The 12,904-nt window shown below is 45.9% G+C and overlaps 1 protein-coding gene and 1 long non-coding RNA gene across 26 annotated transcripts in view; one reads left to right on the top strand and one right to left on the bottom strand.

The window, feature by feature from the left end:
- Positions 1–12,904, top strand: part of PDZD2 (PDZ domain containing 2) — a 345,614-nt gene that overhangs the window by 152,779 nt on the left and 179,931 nt on the right. For 6 of the 25 annotated variants that reach the window (XM_070587107.1, XM_070587106.1, XM_070587104.1 and 3 more), the window contains exon 1: positions 10,078–10,622. The exons of 13 other annotated variants lie outside the window; for them this stretch is intronic. The gene's annotated coding sequence lies outside the window, so the exon portion shown is untranslated. Of the gene's footprint in view, positions 1–9,707; positions 10,623–12,904 lie in introns of those variants that run through there. 6 more of the 25 variants (XM_070587112.1, XM_070587109.1, XM_070587103.1 and 3 more) reach the window with 5 other exon arrangements.
- On the bottom strand, positions 5,639–10,773 carry LOC139077852 (uncharacterized). The gene is made up of 3 exons (XR_011530429.1): positions 10,561–10,773; positions 7,388–7,445; positions 5,639–5,858 (listed from the first exon to the last, which is right to left on the bottom strand). It is a non-coding gene; the product is annotated as an uncharacterized lncRNA (long non-coding RNA).

Raw genomic sequence — 12,904 nt, 5'->3', positions numbered from 1 at the left:
CTTCTGGGATATTCTCCTCCCTGGAGCCAGCATGATCATTCTGACATGGAAATCTGTTCACCCTACTCTTCTGCTAAAAGCCTTTCAAGAACGAAGCCCAAGCCACTGCCTCACAAAGTCCAACTCCTCTGACCCCTGTCTAGTTTTCCACTCTCCTCACAGCAACCCCAGGCTGACCAAACTTGCAGCCAGGCTGAACCTTTGTCATCCTCAGAACGTGGCATCCCCTGTCTCAGCTCTTGCCACTTTCTCTGTGCAGAGTCTTGTCTTCACCTTGCTAATGCCTGCTCATCCTCAGGGCTCAGCTTCCAGTCACTTCTGGAAGGCTTCCCTGATCTTCCAGGTCTAATTAGGTGCCCGGTGGGCTTCTCACAGCTCCCTGGTCTTAGCAGTTGTCCCATACTGCATTGTAACTAACTGCTTTTGCTGTATTTATCCCACCACAGGCTCCAAGCTCACTGGGCCCAGAGTCAGTGCTGCTCATCGTGTTTCCTCAGTGCCTAGTGTGGCACCTGGCTCAATAAATCATGTTCTCAAATTAACTCATTTGCTAAGTTAGGCTTTTTCAGGGGGTGGGAAGACTTGCCCAGGTTATCTTAGGTGATTTGGGTTTATCAGAAGGATCTCAGCCACGTGCAGGCAGCCATGTCAGCAACTAGATGATTCCTCAGAGCTCCTGAGAGGAGATGACTCATCAAGAGAGCCTTCACAGTGGGGGGCTTTTTGAGCTTAGTGGTGAAAGATGAGTGGGTGTTGGCCAAGAGTCCGAGGTAGGGAAGAGGGTTGTTGCAGCCTCACCTGAGCCCATTGGTTGCTCATAGTCTTCAGGTTCTTTTGTTAAACATCAGTAGCCTCTGATTATGAGGTAAGGTTAAGAACTCAATGTCTCCTGTCCCTCAACCGCACTGCCAGGTGGTAGTTTAGCATAAAAGCAAGTCCTTGACTCCTGCCATACGTAGAGACATATTAGCGAGCATGCACAGAAACAGTCCCACCACCAGCTTTTATTAGTTTGGTGACATCTCCACTGCTTGTTCTGGTAGGTGCTCCAAAATGTCCTGTCCCACAGGTCCACTCTGAAGGGCACGCCACAGTACTCTGTGGGAAGAATCCCCTGACCTCATCGTCAGAATCTTCCATTGACTGGGGGGACCGTGGAGCTGTGGAGTTCCACAGCTGAAGCACCACTCAGAGGGGTTAGGGAGCCGGCTCCCCCCGGGTTCTTACGGCTCAGCAGGCAAGGACAGAGGTGCCTGTATGAATCTTTCTGCCCAGATTATCTTTAAAAAATCTCTCATTCCACAGTGGAAAAAAAATATTTCTAACCTCCATTTTGGTAACGACAGAACCTTCTGCTGCAGATTTAGACAGCGATATTTCGCGTGTTTGCTGCAGCTGCCTCTGTAGCTTCAGAGTGTGGACTCTGATAAGTGTCCTTCAAATATTAGCTCATGGCCCCTGGAGTTTAGATTGTGGTTGTCATCATTTGATAGTCTATATCAAAATAATTTAAAACACATTTCAAACATTATGAAGAGTAGATAGGGACTTTCCAGGCAAGGTGACAGACATCAGCAAAGCTCATGGGTAAATTCACAGGTAACCTTTCCTTAGCTGGTGCGAATTAAGCCCATTTAAAGAGACCTTGAGGAACTTAAATGTCAGAGATTCTTTCACATTAAGGTCCATAGGGGTGGCTTGCCATCTTTCTTCATCTGTACAATGGGAATAATAATAGTGTCTGCAAATGGGTTTTTGGGTGGAGGATTTTTTTTTTTTTTTGAGGAAGATTAGCCCTGAGCTAACATCTGCCACCAATCCTCCTCTTTTTGCTGAGGAAAACTGGCCCTGAGCTAACATCTGTGCCCATCTTCCTCTACTTTATATTGGGATGCCTACCATAGCATGGCTTGACAAGCAGTACACAGGTCCACACCCGGGATCCGAACTGGTGAACCCCGGGCCGCTGAAGTGGGATGTGCAAACTTAACCACTGCACCACCAGGCAGGCCCCATGGAAGGAGGATTAAAAGAGAACTCATAAAGGGGACCAGCCCCGTGGCTGCCCTAGTGATTAACTTTGGCATGCTCTGCTTCAGCAGCCCAGGTTTACAGGTTCAGGTCCCGGGTGTGGACTATACCACTTGTCAGTCATGCTGTGGTGGTGACCCATGTACAAAATAGAGGAAGACTGGCAACAGATGTTAGCTCAGGGCCAATCTTCCTCAGCAAAGAAAGAAAAGAAAAAGAGAATGCATAGAAGACTTTGGCATGATGCCTAGTACATAGTAAAAGCCCAGTAAACATTAGTTATGATTGTTTTACTATTGTTGTTGTTGCTGCTAATATTAAGGTGGTAATAGTAGTTTTCCCAGAGCCTAGAGAAATACTTGCTTCATAGTAGGTGCTTAACAAGTAGTTGCAGGGATGAATGCAGTTGGAAATCCCCTGACTTGTACTCATTCATTCAACAAATATTCTTTGGGCACCTGTATGTGCCAGGCACAGTGCCAGGTCCTGAAAACAAAATAGTAAACAAGGCCACACGACATTACTGTAAAAGTGTTCACAGTCTAGAAGGGTAACAGGCAAGTGAATGGGCAGCAGAAATGCCTTTGAAGTACCAAGAAGGGCCCCAGATATATTCTAGGGGAGGGTCAAGGTGGAATGCCTGGAGACGGTAATGTCTAAGCTGAGTCCAGAGAGAGGAGCAGGGATTAGCCAGGTGAAGGTGGTTGGGGTGGGGAGGACAATCCCAGCTGAGATGTGTTTAGGGGCTCAAGGCAAGAAAGAACACATCTTGTTGTCACAGTTCTGGGCAGGTAATTTAGGTCAGGTAATTAAGCATCCGAAAGACGCTTAAAGATGACTGGAAACTAAAGTTAAGCTTTAAATTTTCTCATATACAACTACACAAAGATCATTCATATATTCTGACTGTGAAAGACAGAAATAGAAGAAGACATTGCCGCCAAGTCTGAAGAATGGGAGATGGAAGGAATTATCTTCTCTCTCTCTCTTGGTTTTCTGGTTTGTGTTAATGTGATTTATCTATATCCAGGAATGTAGGCTTTTATTCTTGGATTTCCAGTTTTTGTTTTTGTTTTTGTTTTTGAGGAAGATTACCCCTGAGCTAACTGCTGCCAATCTTCCTCTTTTTGCTCAGGAAGACTGGCCCTGAGCTAACATCCATGCCCACCTTCCTCTACTTTATATGTGGGATGCCTACCATGGCGTGGTGTGCCAAGCGGTGCCATGTCCACACCCGGGATCCAAACCGGCGAACCCCGGGCCACCAAAGTGGAACGTGCACACTTAACCACTGCACCACCGGGCCGGCCCCAGATTTCCAGTTCTTGCAACCGATCTTACTGAACCTGTGAAGCTTCAAGTAATGACTGCATGTTCTTTGTGCTTCCGCCATGTTTTTCAATCCCCAGTCTTGATGAGAGTTCATGATTGGGCTCCAGGTTATGTGTGGTTGTTTCAGGGGTGGGTGGTGGACGAGGGATGAGGGACTGAACAAATTCTTCAAAGTTCTTCTGACTCTTACTGTATCATTCTTTGGACTGGGCTTTAGATTCAGATGCAGGAGCATTTGCAGAGTACTAGCAAGTCATTTGGGAAACCACCAATGAGGAGTCGGCCTTTATCTAAGTTCTTCAGCTTTCCTAGGACCAACTTTGACATCACTTTCATTGGGCTCAGTTTCCCGGCGTTAGAGTGGGTTTATTTCAGAATTCCTTTCACCGGGCATGGGTACTTGAAGGTTCTAGTTCTAGGTTAATTAACTCCTGCCCAAACCCCTGCCACGACTAGACCATATTTTCAAGTCAAGTGTTTATTAGCAAAATATCTTAAGACTCACACATTCTGTTACTCCATTTATGCATAGGTTTACTCAACAAAGATTTACTGAATAGCTACTATAAGCACAGTGCTGTAAAAAATAAGGAAAGGGAAGAGAATGGGAACTTATATTTTTAATAAATTTCTCATAGCTTACAGTAGGGTTTCTTAACATCAGCACTATTGCTGTCAGCATTGTGGCCTGGATAATCCTTTGTTGTGGAGGCCTGTCCTGTGTTTTGTAGGATATTTAGCAGCATCACTGGCCTCTACCCACTAACTTTGGGGAGGCCATCCCTCCCCAAAGTTGTGACTATCAAAAATATTTCCGGAGGCTGGCCCGGTGGTGTAGTGGTTAAATTTGCACACTCCACTTCAGTGGCCCAGGGTTCGCAGGCGCTGATTCCAGGTTTGGAACTAGCACCACTCGTCAAGACACGCTGTGGTGGCTTCCCACATAAAATAGAGGAAGATTGGCACAGATGTCAGCTCAGCGACAATCTTCCTCAAGCAAAAAGAGGAAGATTGGCACAGATGTCAGCTCAGTGACAATCTTCCTCAAGCAAAAAGAGGAAGATTGGCAACAGATGTTAGCTCAGGGCCAATCTTCCTCACATACACACAAAATACATATATTTCCAGACATTGACAAATGTCCCTTAGAGGGCAAATTAGGCAGTGGTTGAGAATTACTGGCTTACAGTATCAGGCATCAGCCTAGATACTTCATACACATTTTCTCATTTGATCTCCCCTCCCCAGTAAGCCCTTAAGGAATATGGTTTGAATTTGAGGGTAGGAAATGTTAAGTGACTTACCCAGAGTCCCATGGGTAATAATTATGGGATTTGGACTTTAAATCTAGGGCTTTCTTATTCCACTACATCCCTAGACTGCCATACAACACATAATCCTAACTCCAAAGGAACTTATGATCTAGCTGGAGAGATGTGAAGTGTGTCAGGTAACTTACAGTTGTGTTCAGAGCATAACTGACATGAGCACTCAGAAGAGAGAGAAAACAGTGGGCCAGGGAGGTCAGGAAACACATCCTGCAGAGATTAGAATGTTCTTTGCATATTTGTGGGTAAACGCTCTGACTGGGGTAGTGAGTGGCAGGAGGGAAGATTTGAACAGGTAGCATTGGGTAGCAGTCAAGAGCAAGAGCTGGTTCCAGATGGAATCTGAGTTCCAGCTCCTCTGCTTATAGTTGTGTGACCATGCGCTGCTAATTAGGTAATCTTCTAGCACAGTTTCCTTGCCTGTAAAATGGGTTGATAATAATAGTACATATTAAGATTGTAATACAGATGCAATGAGGTAATACATAAAGGGCTTAGAAGAGGACCCTACGTCCAGTAAGTGCTCAAAGATGCTGGCTATTTAGTACTTGATTCTGTTGGACTTCAAATAGTTTAGAATCTATACTGTAAATAATGGGAGCTTTTGAATCAAGGTCTGCAAAGATGTCCCACGGGTACTGCAATTCCCCTCGCTGTGTTCATGACAAGATCACAGAGTGGTTGGAAACCAGCCCCTGGTTCCATGAACTGTTCCCTGGGTACCAGTGTCAAACGGCTTAACACCTCCGAGGGGGCTTTGGGTTTGAAGCATCAAAGACATCTTTCCAACAGAGCTTCAGAGGGGAAAGAGGCAGCCTGGGCATGTGTTTAGATATTCATTCACTCATCCATCCATTCAATCAACATTTACTGAATACCTTTTTTATTCTGGGCATCATGTTTCTGTTAACCACATCTGGAACGCCAATAAGTCATCACTCTGCCCATATGTCGCCTGAAAGTTTATTGGATAGAATTGTCATTGTTTAGTTTTAAGACAATTCAAAGTTATTTATGTGGCTTGTATTAAAATCCTGAGGTTTCTTCTCGTGCTTCACTCGATGCCACTGCTGGGCTTTGTATTTATGGAAATTTGATGGCCCTGGATGTGGTTGGGGATCTTCTCCTGGGAATTTCCTCTTTCTTCCTCTCTCCAGCTTTTTATAGCTACAGAAGGTTTAGATCTGTTAGCAAACACTTGGATAATTATGCCCCTCTCTGTTTATAGACTCAGGATAAATTGTCCTAATGGGAAAATATCTGTCCTTTGGAGTAATTTGGATCAAGGCTTTTCATTTTTTGTTGGTGTGGGGTTCTTTTGCCTTTCTAAAAGTCATTTTGATGTCTGCTTCACTTACGAATCATGTATTGTTGATATACAACAGCACTCAATAAACCCCATTAAAAATCTTTCCTTGATCTAAAAGTAGTTGACATTGGGAAAATATGTGACCCATCCATGTGCTTTCTCATGTATGCTGCATTAAAGGAAACAGTTGGATTTTAAGACTCTTGGGGGACATCTGATAAGAATCCCATAGAAATGACCCACCAGAGCCTTGACCACAACCTGCTGGAAAAACTCAGTTGAACACAACTTGTCTTAAAGCATCAGTCATAATGCATTTGTCTGTACTCATTCAACGATCCTGGAAGACCTACTCTCCACAAGGTTAGATTATAGATGAATAGCAAAGTGTTTCTAATTACTAAAATAGACATGAGCCTTGATTGGATTCTTCTGCTTTGTTGCTATCTTTGTGGGAGCTGGCAACACACACTTCTGATCAGAAGGCAAAGTCAGTCTTTCCTCTGCTTTGCTGGGAAAAAATGATTGCGTTCCCCAGGCTATATAAATCTGTGGAAGGCTTGGTTTTTAATCAGTTTGGGCCAACAGGCATAAATGCTTCTTTTTGCAAGGTTTCCTCCCTCCCAAGAGCCACAAATACTTAATGATGGGAGGCAGTGTGGTGTACTGGTTATGCACACCCTTTTGAGTCAGACTAAATGGGTTTGAACTGGGACTCCAACATTTACTAGCTATGTTACTTAACCTCCTTGTGACTCAGTTTCCTTGTGTTAGAATAAGGCTAATAATTATTCCCACTTCACAGGGCTACTGCAAAAAATAAATGAGACAGATGATCTACATAAAGTACTTAGCACATGCCCAACATAATTACAGTAAGAACTTGGTAATTCATAGCTATTATCATTGTCATCATCAACTAATATTTGTGTGCCTACTAAACAAAAAGCAGTGCTGTCTGTACCGAGAAAGAATATAGAGGAGTGAATCTATAAAATATACTTAGCATCTATTCAATGTCTGAAGTTAGAAATATTCTTAGAGATACCTATCTCACTAAACAAAGGTCCAATGAGATGTACGCATATGTTTGCGGGAAGCATTACATTCTTGTGGCAACTTCTTTGTGAATTAGGGAACATCGACACTCAGGATCTTTGTTCCCACATTCAGCGGCATGGTGAGGAACACTGTAGCCCTAGAAGGGAACGAATGAAAGGAGTTCTCTAGCCTGGCTTCTGCCTAAACGTGCAAGACTATCACTTAGGATGGAGTCTGATAAGTGAAGATCACACAGTCATGTCAATGTCAAGTCAGTTACCATTAGCATCAAGCAAGTCTTCTTTATGTCTGACCCAAATATTAACGTTGCCTTTGAGTCTCTTACCTCTTTTGTCTTCTGTAGAGATGAAGAACAGCTGGTCGGTATCCTCTTTATAATAACCCTTCAAATGGGAGAAGACTGTTAATTTTGCCTTTAGGCACTTTTTCACTGTAGACTAAACAACTCCAAATCCTTTAACCTTCCCTCATAGGTTCTATTTTCTGTCTCTTTAATCATTTTGGTTCTCCTTTGGAACTTTTCCAGTGTCTCCACATCTCCCTTAAAATAAGGGGCCTCAGACTGGACATCCCACCCTAATAAGAGTCTGTCTGCTGCCAAATTCTTTATTATGGGGGCGGGAGAAGTGGGGACAGGCACTTCCCTTTCATGTCAGACTCCCTCCAGTGTGCATTCACCCCAGTATTGTGTTGCCTATTTCTTATCAGGACATCACGCAGATTCGTATTAAATGCGTAGTCTCCTGTGATCCTCACATCTTTGTCAGTTTTTCCCAAATCTAGATTTGAAGCCCTATTAGTGCCTGTCATTTGGATCACCCCCCTTCAGGATACTACTTTTGTAATCAGCCGTCATGCTGAACTCTAAACTGTTTTTAATGAACCATTTCCTTCATGTGTTGAAGCCACTTTGGATTCTCTTAACGTATCAGCAGCTCCCACTCTACTATTATTTGTAGACTCTAGGCGTGCATCTAGCAATTTCAAATATTATTTAAACCAGATCCCATGTAAAACTGGAGGCCATGATTTAAGCCCCCCTTTGTTTACTGAGCCACTGATGTCTTTTCCAGTCAGCAGTGAAACCCAGTGAGGGAAAGACCAACCAGATCATATCTTTCTGGCCTGTTGATGAGAAAGTCATATGCCTTCAAAAGCTTTCCTGAAATTAAGATATTATACAGATGTGGTCATACTTTAATTCCCAGCACATATACACCCTAAACTGAGCTTAGGCAAAAAAGTTGGTGGAGGAAAGGGGAATATTTATTTGCATTATGCTTAAAATCGTGGATTTACTTTAAACAGCGTTGATTTGCACATCATAAATTATATACCACACTGAAGGAGTGGAGAAAGTTAGAAGTAAAGCGTTAAGAAACTGTCAGTGGAGAAAGCAATGAGAAGAAAGAAAAGGAGCGTTTCTGAAATTATTATTAGAAAATTATTCAATTTGAACCTAATTTCCATAAAACTTATCAGATACCGAGATGCCGCTTCAAAGTATGCTAACTCTACCACCCCAGGGCAGGAGAGAGGGAAGAAGGGAAGCGGGGAGGAACTAATATTCACTGAGAACCTTCTAATATCTGTAAGGCAGACGCTTGCTAATAGAGAGGTCCGATACACTGGCTCCTCCTAAAATCATCAGCCTAACTTGCTTTGACCTAGGAATTGCAGTCTTTGGAGGATGGGCTTACAAAGCTCATTCTCACTGGGCGCATGTGGTGTTCTCCTAAACTCTGCAATACCCACACCTCCTTGAGATACACTTCATCCTGGGGTTTCATTTCCTTCCAGGACTTTCAAAGGAGGAATTCCACCGCCTGACATTCCTGCCCGTCTCCAGGTTTGCTGTTGTGCCAACCTGAATGAAGCAACTGGGGGCAATTCCAGGACTGGTGATGATGATGATTATTTACCATGTGCTCTGTGGGCTGCCTCTGAGAGTGGGCAGATTGCCAGCCTGGCCTTGACACGGGTTGGCCCCTCCTAGGCTCTAATTACCCATTCCAGGGGCACTAATGGTACTGGCAGCTGAAGCCGTCTTTTGCCTCCTCCTTTATAATTAATTGCTTCGAATTCCACCAGAACTGACCATTGCAAAGCTAATTTACTTTAAGGGGCTGCTGGACGCCCAGGAAGAGAACTATAGCTTAGAGACATAGGGGTGGGGACTGGGACTGGGGCGAGATTCTGGAATGGGGTGAGTGTGTGTGCCTGTCTGCAAGTCCCAGGAAGCACAGGGCTTCAGTTTGTGGCATTCAACCACAGGAGGTCTCCATACCTCTAGCTCCCCCTGGGTGCTCCAACCTGGCCCTCTTTCCAAGCCAGGTGAAAATGTGTTTTGAGCCGAAGTTTCTTAATGGTTTGAGGTTTGGCACAGCAATGCTTTTACTTTACAACAAGTGTTAAAAGTGGAAAAAAATGGAATAAAACACAATTGAAGTTTTGAAAAACAACCTCTTCATGTAGTGAAATATGGGGTGACTCCCCCTCGCTGTGCCAGCGCCCCCCCCCCCCCTTTAAGAAAGCAAACACTCTTTTCCTGTCTTATTTGTATTCCCATTAATTTAAGACAGGAAGCCCTCAGTGGGTGTGATATAAACAATTCAGCCTCGTGGGTGGGGCTTCCTCATCAGGTTGCAGCTGGAGATGGCTGCCCAGCCCGAGCCCATTCATGCCTCTCCCGAGGATGACTTGTTGCCTGAACCCTGCAGAAGACCAGAGGGGCGCGGGAGCAGAAGGTATAAAGGAAATGCTTCAGTTGTGCCGTCACCGGCGATTGTAATTCAGCTGTGGTAAATTTGGTTACTCCAGCAGAAAGAATCTGATTGGAGATTTCTGGAAAGTTTCCCGACATCCTGCCCTGTGTGATGGTTGTGATTCTAGTTTGGGGCTCCCCCACCCCACCCTACCCCACCCCCAGCAAGAACCCATGCCGCTGCTGATTATGAAACGGATTGGTTATGAAATGAATTGATGCCGAGAGGTGGAGCTTCTTGCGGCGGCCCCAGGGAGAACTTTTGACCGGGCGAGGGTAGCTGGGTAGGGCGTTTTCTCCCTCAAACCTGCTCCCAGTTACCGCTGGAAGCTCCTGCGCGCTTGATGTAAACAAAGGTGTCTGCATCAGCAACCCCAAACTCCCTGAAACCCTTCCGGGGGCGGTTTCCTCTTCCCTGCGAGGGGAGTGACAGGGGAAGGGGGTCTGGAATGCTGTGGAGTTTTGACAAGTGAGCAGGGGAGTGACGAGCCGAGCTGGGATTCCATTACGGTCTTTTCATAACCTCCCCAACCGGGGCTGCAGGAGGGAGGAGGGGGTCCTCCCACAGACATGTAGCGGACGGAGAGGAACCATGTTCCAGAAGGACAGTCAAGAGGCGCGCAGGGGGGCGGCGTCCCAGGCGGGGAGCCCGCCCTGACCAGCCCCTCGCCCGCGGCCAGCAGGTGATTAGGCTCGCGCCCCGGGGCGTGCTGAGCCCAGCCGGGGAGGATTACCCGAAGCCAGCTGCTCCCGGCATCGGCGAGGGGATCCTCCGAAGGTGACTTCAAAACTGGAGGTAGGAATCTGCTTAACAAACAAAAACCTCAGGCTTCCCCATCCGATCCGGGGTGGGGTGCAGATTGAGGCTGAATCCATAAATGTGGCAATGTAGCCACAGCCTCACAGAAGCGCAGCAGCCAGCTAACGGCCCGCTGTACTCATCTCGCAGATCACTTGAGTGTCTTGTTTTTGACTTGGGGTGTCTTGTTTTTGATTTGCGTTGCTAGTGTGTTCCTTGGGAGGAGTAACCGACTTGGAACCGGTTTGTCAAACGAGACGGAAGGAGGCGCCCTGCGTGTGTGTGATGGGCCGGGAGAGGGGGCGCAAGAGATGAGTCGGGAGGGGCTCCAAAGCCACCATTCTTTCAGACACCTTGGAGGAGAGGTGCTGTTGAAGCACAAGAAGCGGGGCGGGGGTCGGTTTCCAGCAACCCGGGCGCCTGTTACACTGCCCTATCCCGGTGCGTCCCATTTGGCTAGCAGGGGTAGAGCAAAGCAGCGTCTTCTACCGGCAGGAACTGTTTGTGATCCCTCACGAGGTCATGGTCTCCTCTGGGGACAGATCTTTGCCCCAGACTACTAAACAGCCTGCTTGGCTAACTCTTCCACCACTGATTCACAAAGTGTTTTGATTCTAGTATCCACAAATCAAATATTATAAAGTTGAAGGATGTTTGGAAAGAGAATGACATTTTCTATCATGTTGCTACTCTTTACTAGGCAGTTTATGAATACTGGGAGTGAAATTAAGTCAACTTTGTCTCATGAGATGAGGATAAAGAGGAGACAACTACATCTGTCGTCCTGGGAACCATTTCTGGGAGAAAAAGATTCTACGAATGTAAACAGTAAATGTTTTTCATAAAACTAGGTCGGGCTGAGTTTGCTATGTAAGGTGAATGGCAATAACCCTCTAAATAATATAGAGATATCTTTAAAGATTTTATTTTTTTCCTTTTTCTCCCCAAAGCCCCCCAGTACATAGTTGTATATTCTTCGTTGTGGGTGCTTCTAGTTGTGGCGTGTGGGACGCTGCCTAGCGTGGCCTGACGAGCAGTGCCATGTCCGCGCCCAGGACTCGAACAACGAAACACTGGGCCGCCTGCAGCGGAGCGTGTGAACTTAACCAGTCAGCCACGGGGCCAGCCCCTAGAAGCATCTTTAAATACACATAAAATGTGGTACTTTCTGACTCTGCACTACTATACTGTTTTGGAACTCTAAATTCACTTTGCAAATGAATTGAAAAGTTAAGTACAAGGACATTTTCCTTCCCCCAAATGTTAATTCTGGCTATGTACTCGCTAACCTGGAGATTCAGGGAGGCTTTACTTCCTTTGCTGAGATGTTAATGAAGTTAACAGGGCCCACCCACAGTTAATTGCCTTCAGGAGCTCTAGTCAAACCCATTGTCCCTAGGGTGCAGCCATGGGGACTCACAGGTAGGGTGGGCTTTGGGGAAGGAGGTCTCTGTCAGGTTCTAAGGGAAAGAAAAGAGTTCTCAAGAGTGGGCCACACACAGAAGAAACGGAAATAGGATGTGCCAGGGAAAGTGACTGGGGAAACGGATGTGGACTCGGGAGTTCAGGCTTGCTCATGCTCCGTCAGCCTTGAGCTCTGTGAGCCCTCGAGGCTGTGCGTAATTGTCTGGGGAGATATAGTCAACTTCTCCCTAATCTAGGGTGAAAGGAGGGTAGCGTCAAGAGCAGCAAAGTTTCCAGAAACTGCCTTTCTGCTTGCCTTCTCACTTCTGTAAGTTGCCCGACACCTCGCTTGGCATGTCCAGCTCCCTTTAATCCTCTGTTCATACTGATCTTTGTCACTCCAGACAGATCACACTTAGGAATTGTTTCCTTGAAGAGAAATAGTGACCCCATTCCGGGCCTGTTTCCTAGGACATTGAGTTCTCTTCTCATCCGCTCTGCCAGATGCTCAGCCCCGCTTTCATCAACCTTCTGTCTCCCGGAGGTTTCCCCACGTACCTTTGCTGCCTTCTAGAAGTGGGTTCTCCGGGATGGGAGCCTTTCCTGATCTTTGCTTGGGTTCTCATTCTGGAATCTGATTCATAGCCTGAGCTTCCTTTCCTTCCCTCCTTGTCAAAACTATACATATACGCAATTTTAAAAGTCAAATATCCGTACAAGGCTTATAACTAGAAACAGCGGTTGCTTGCTCCCCTCCTCACCAACTTCGACTCCTCTGCCCCAGAGACAACCGCTTTCAACCTTTGTATGTGTTTCTAAATAGCAGGTGCATGCTGCTCCACTTGGTTCATCCTCCCTACTGAGCCCTCTGGCCA

Source organism: Equus przewalskii, chromosome 20 (assembly GCF_037783145.1).
Source record: "Equus przewalskii isolate Varuska chromosome 20, EquPr2, whole genome shotgun sequence".
Lineage (NCBI taxonomy): Eukaryota > Metazoa > Chordata > Mammalia > Perissodactyla > Equidae > Equus > Equus przewalskii.
This window is presented reverse-complemented; position numbering and strand designations above follow the sequence as displayed.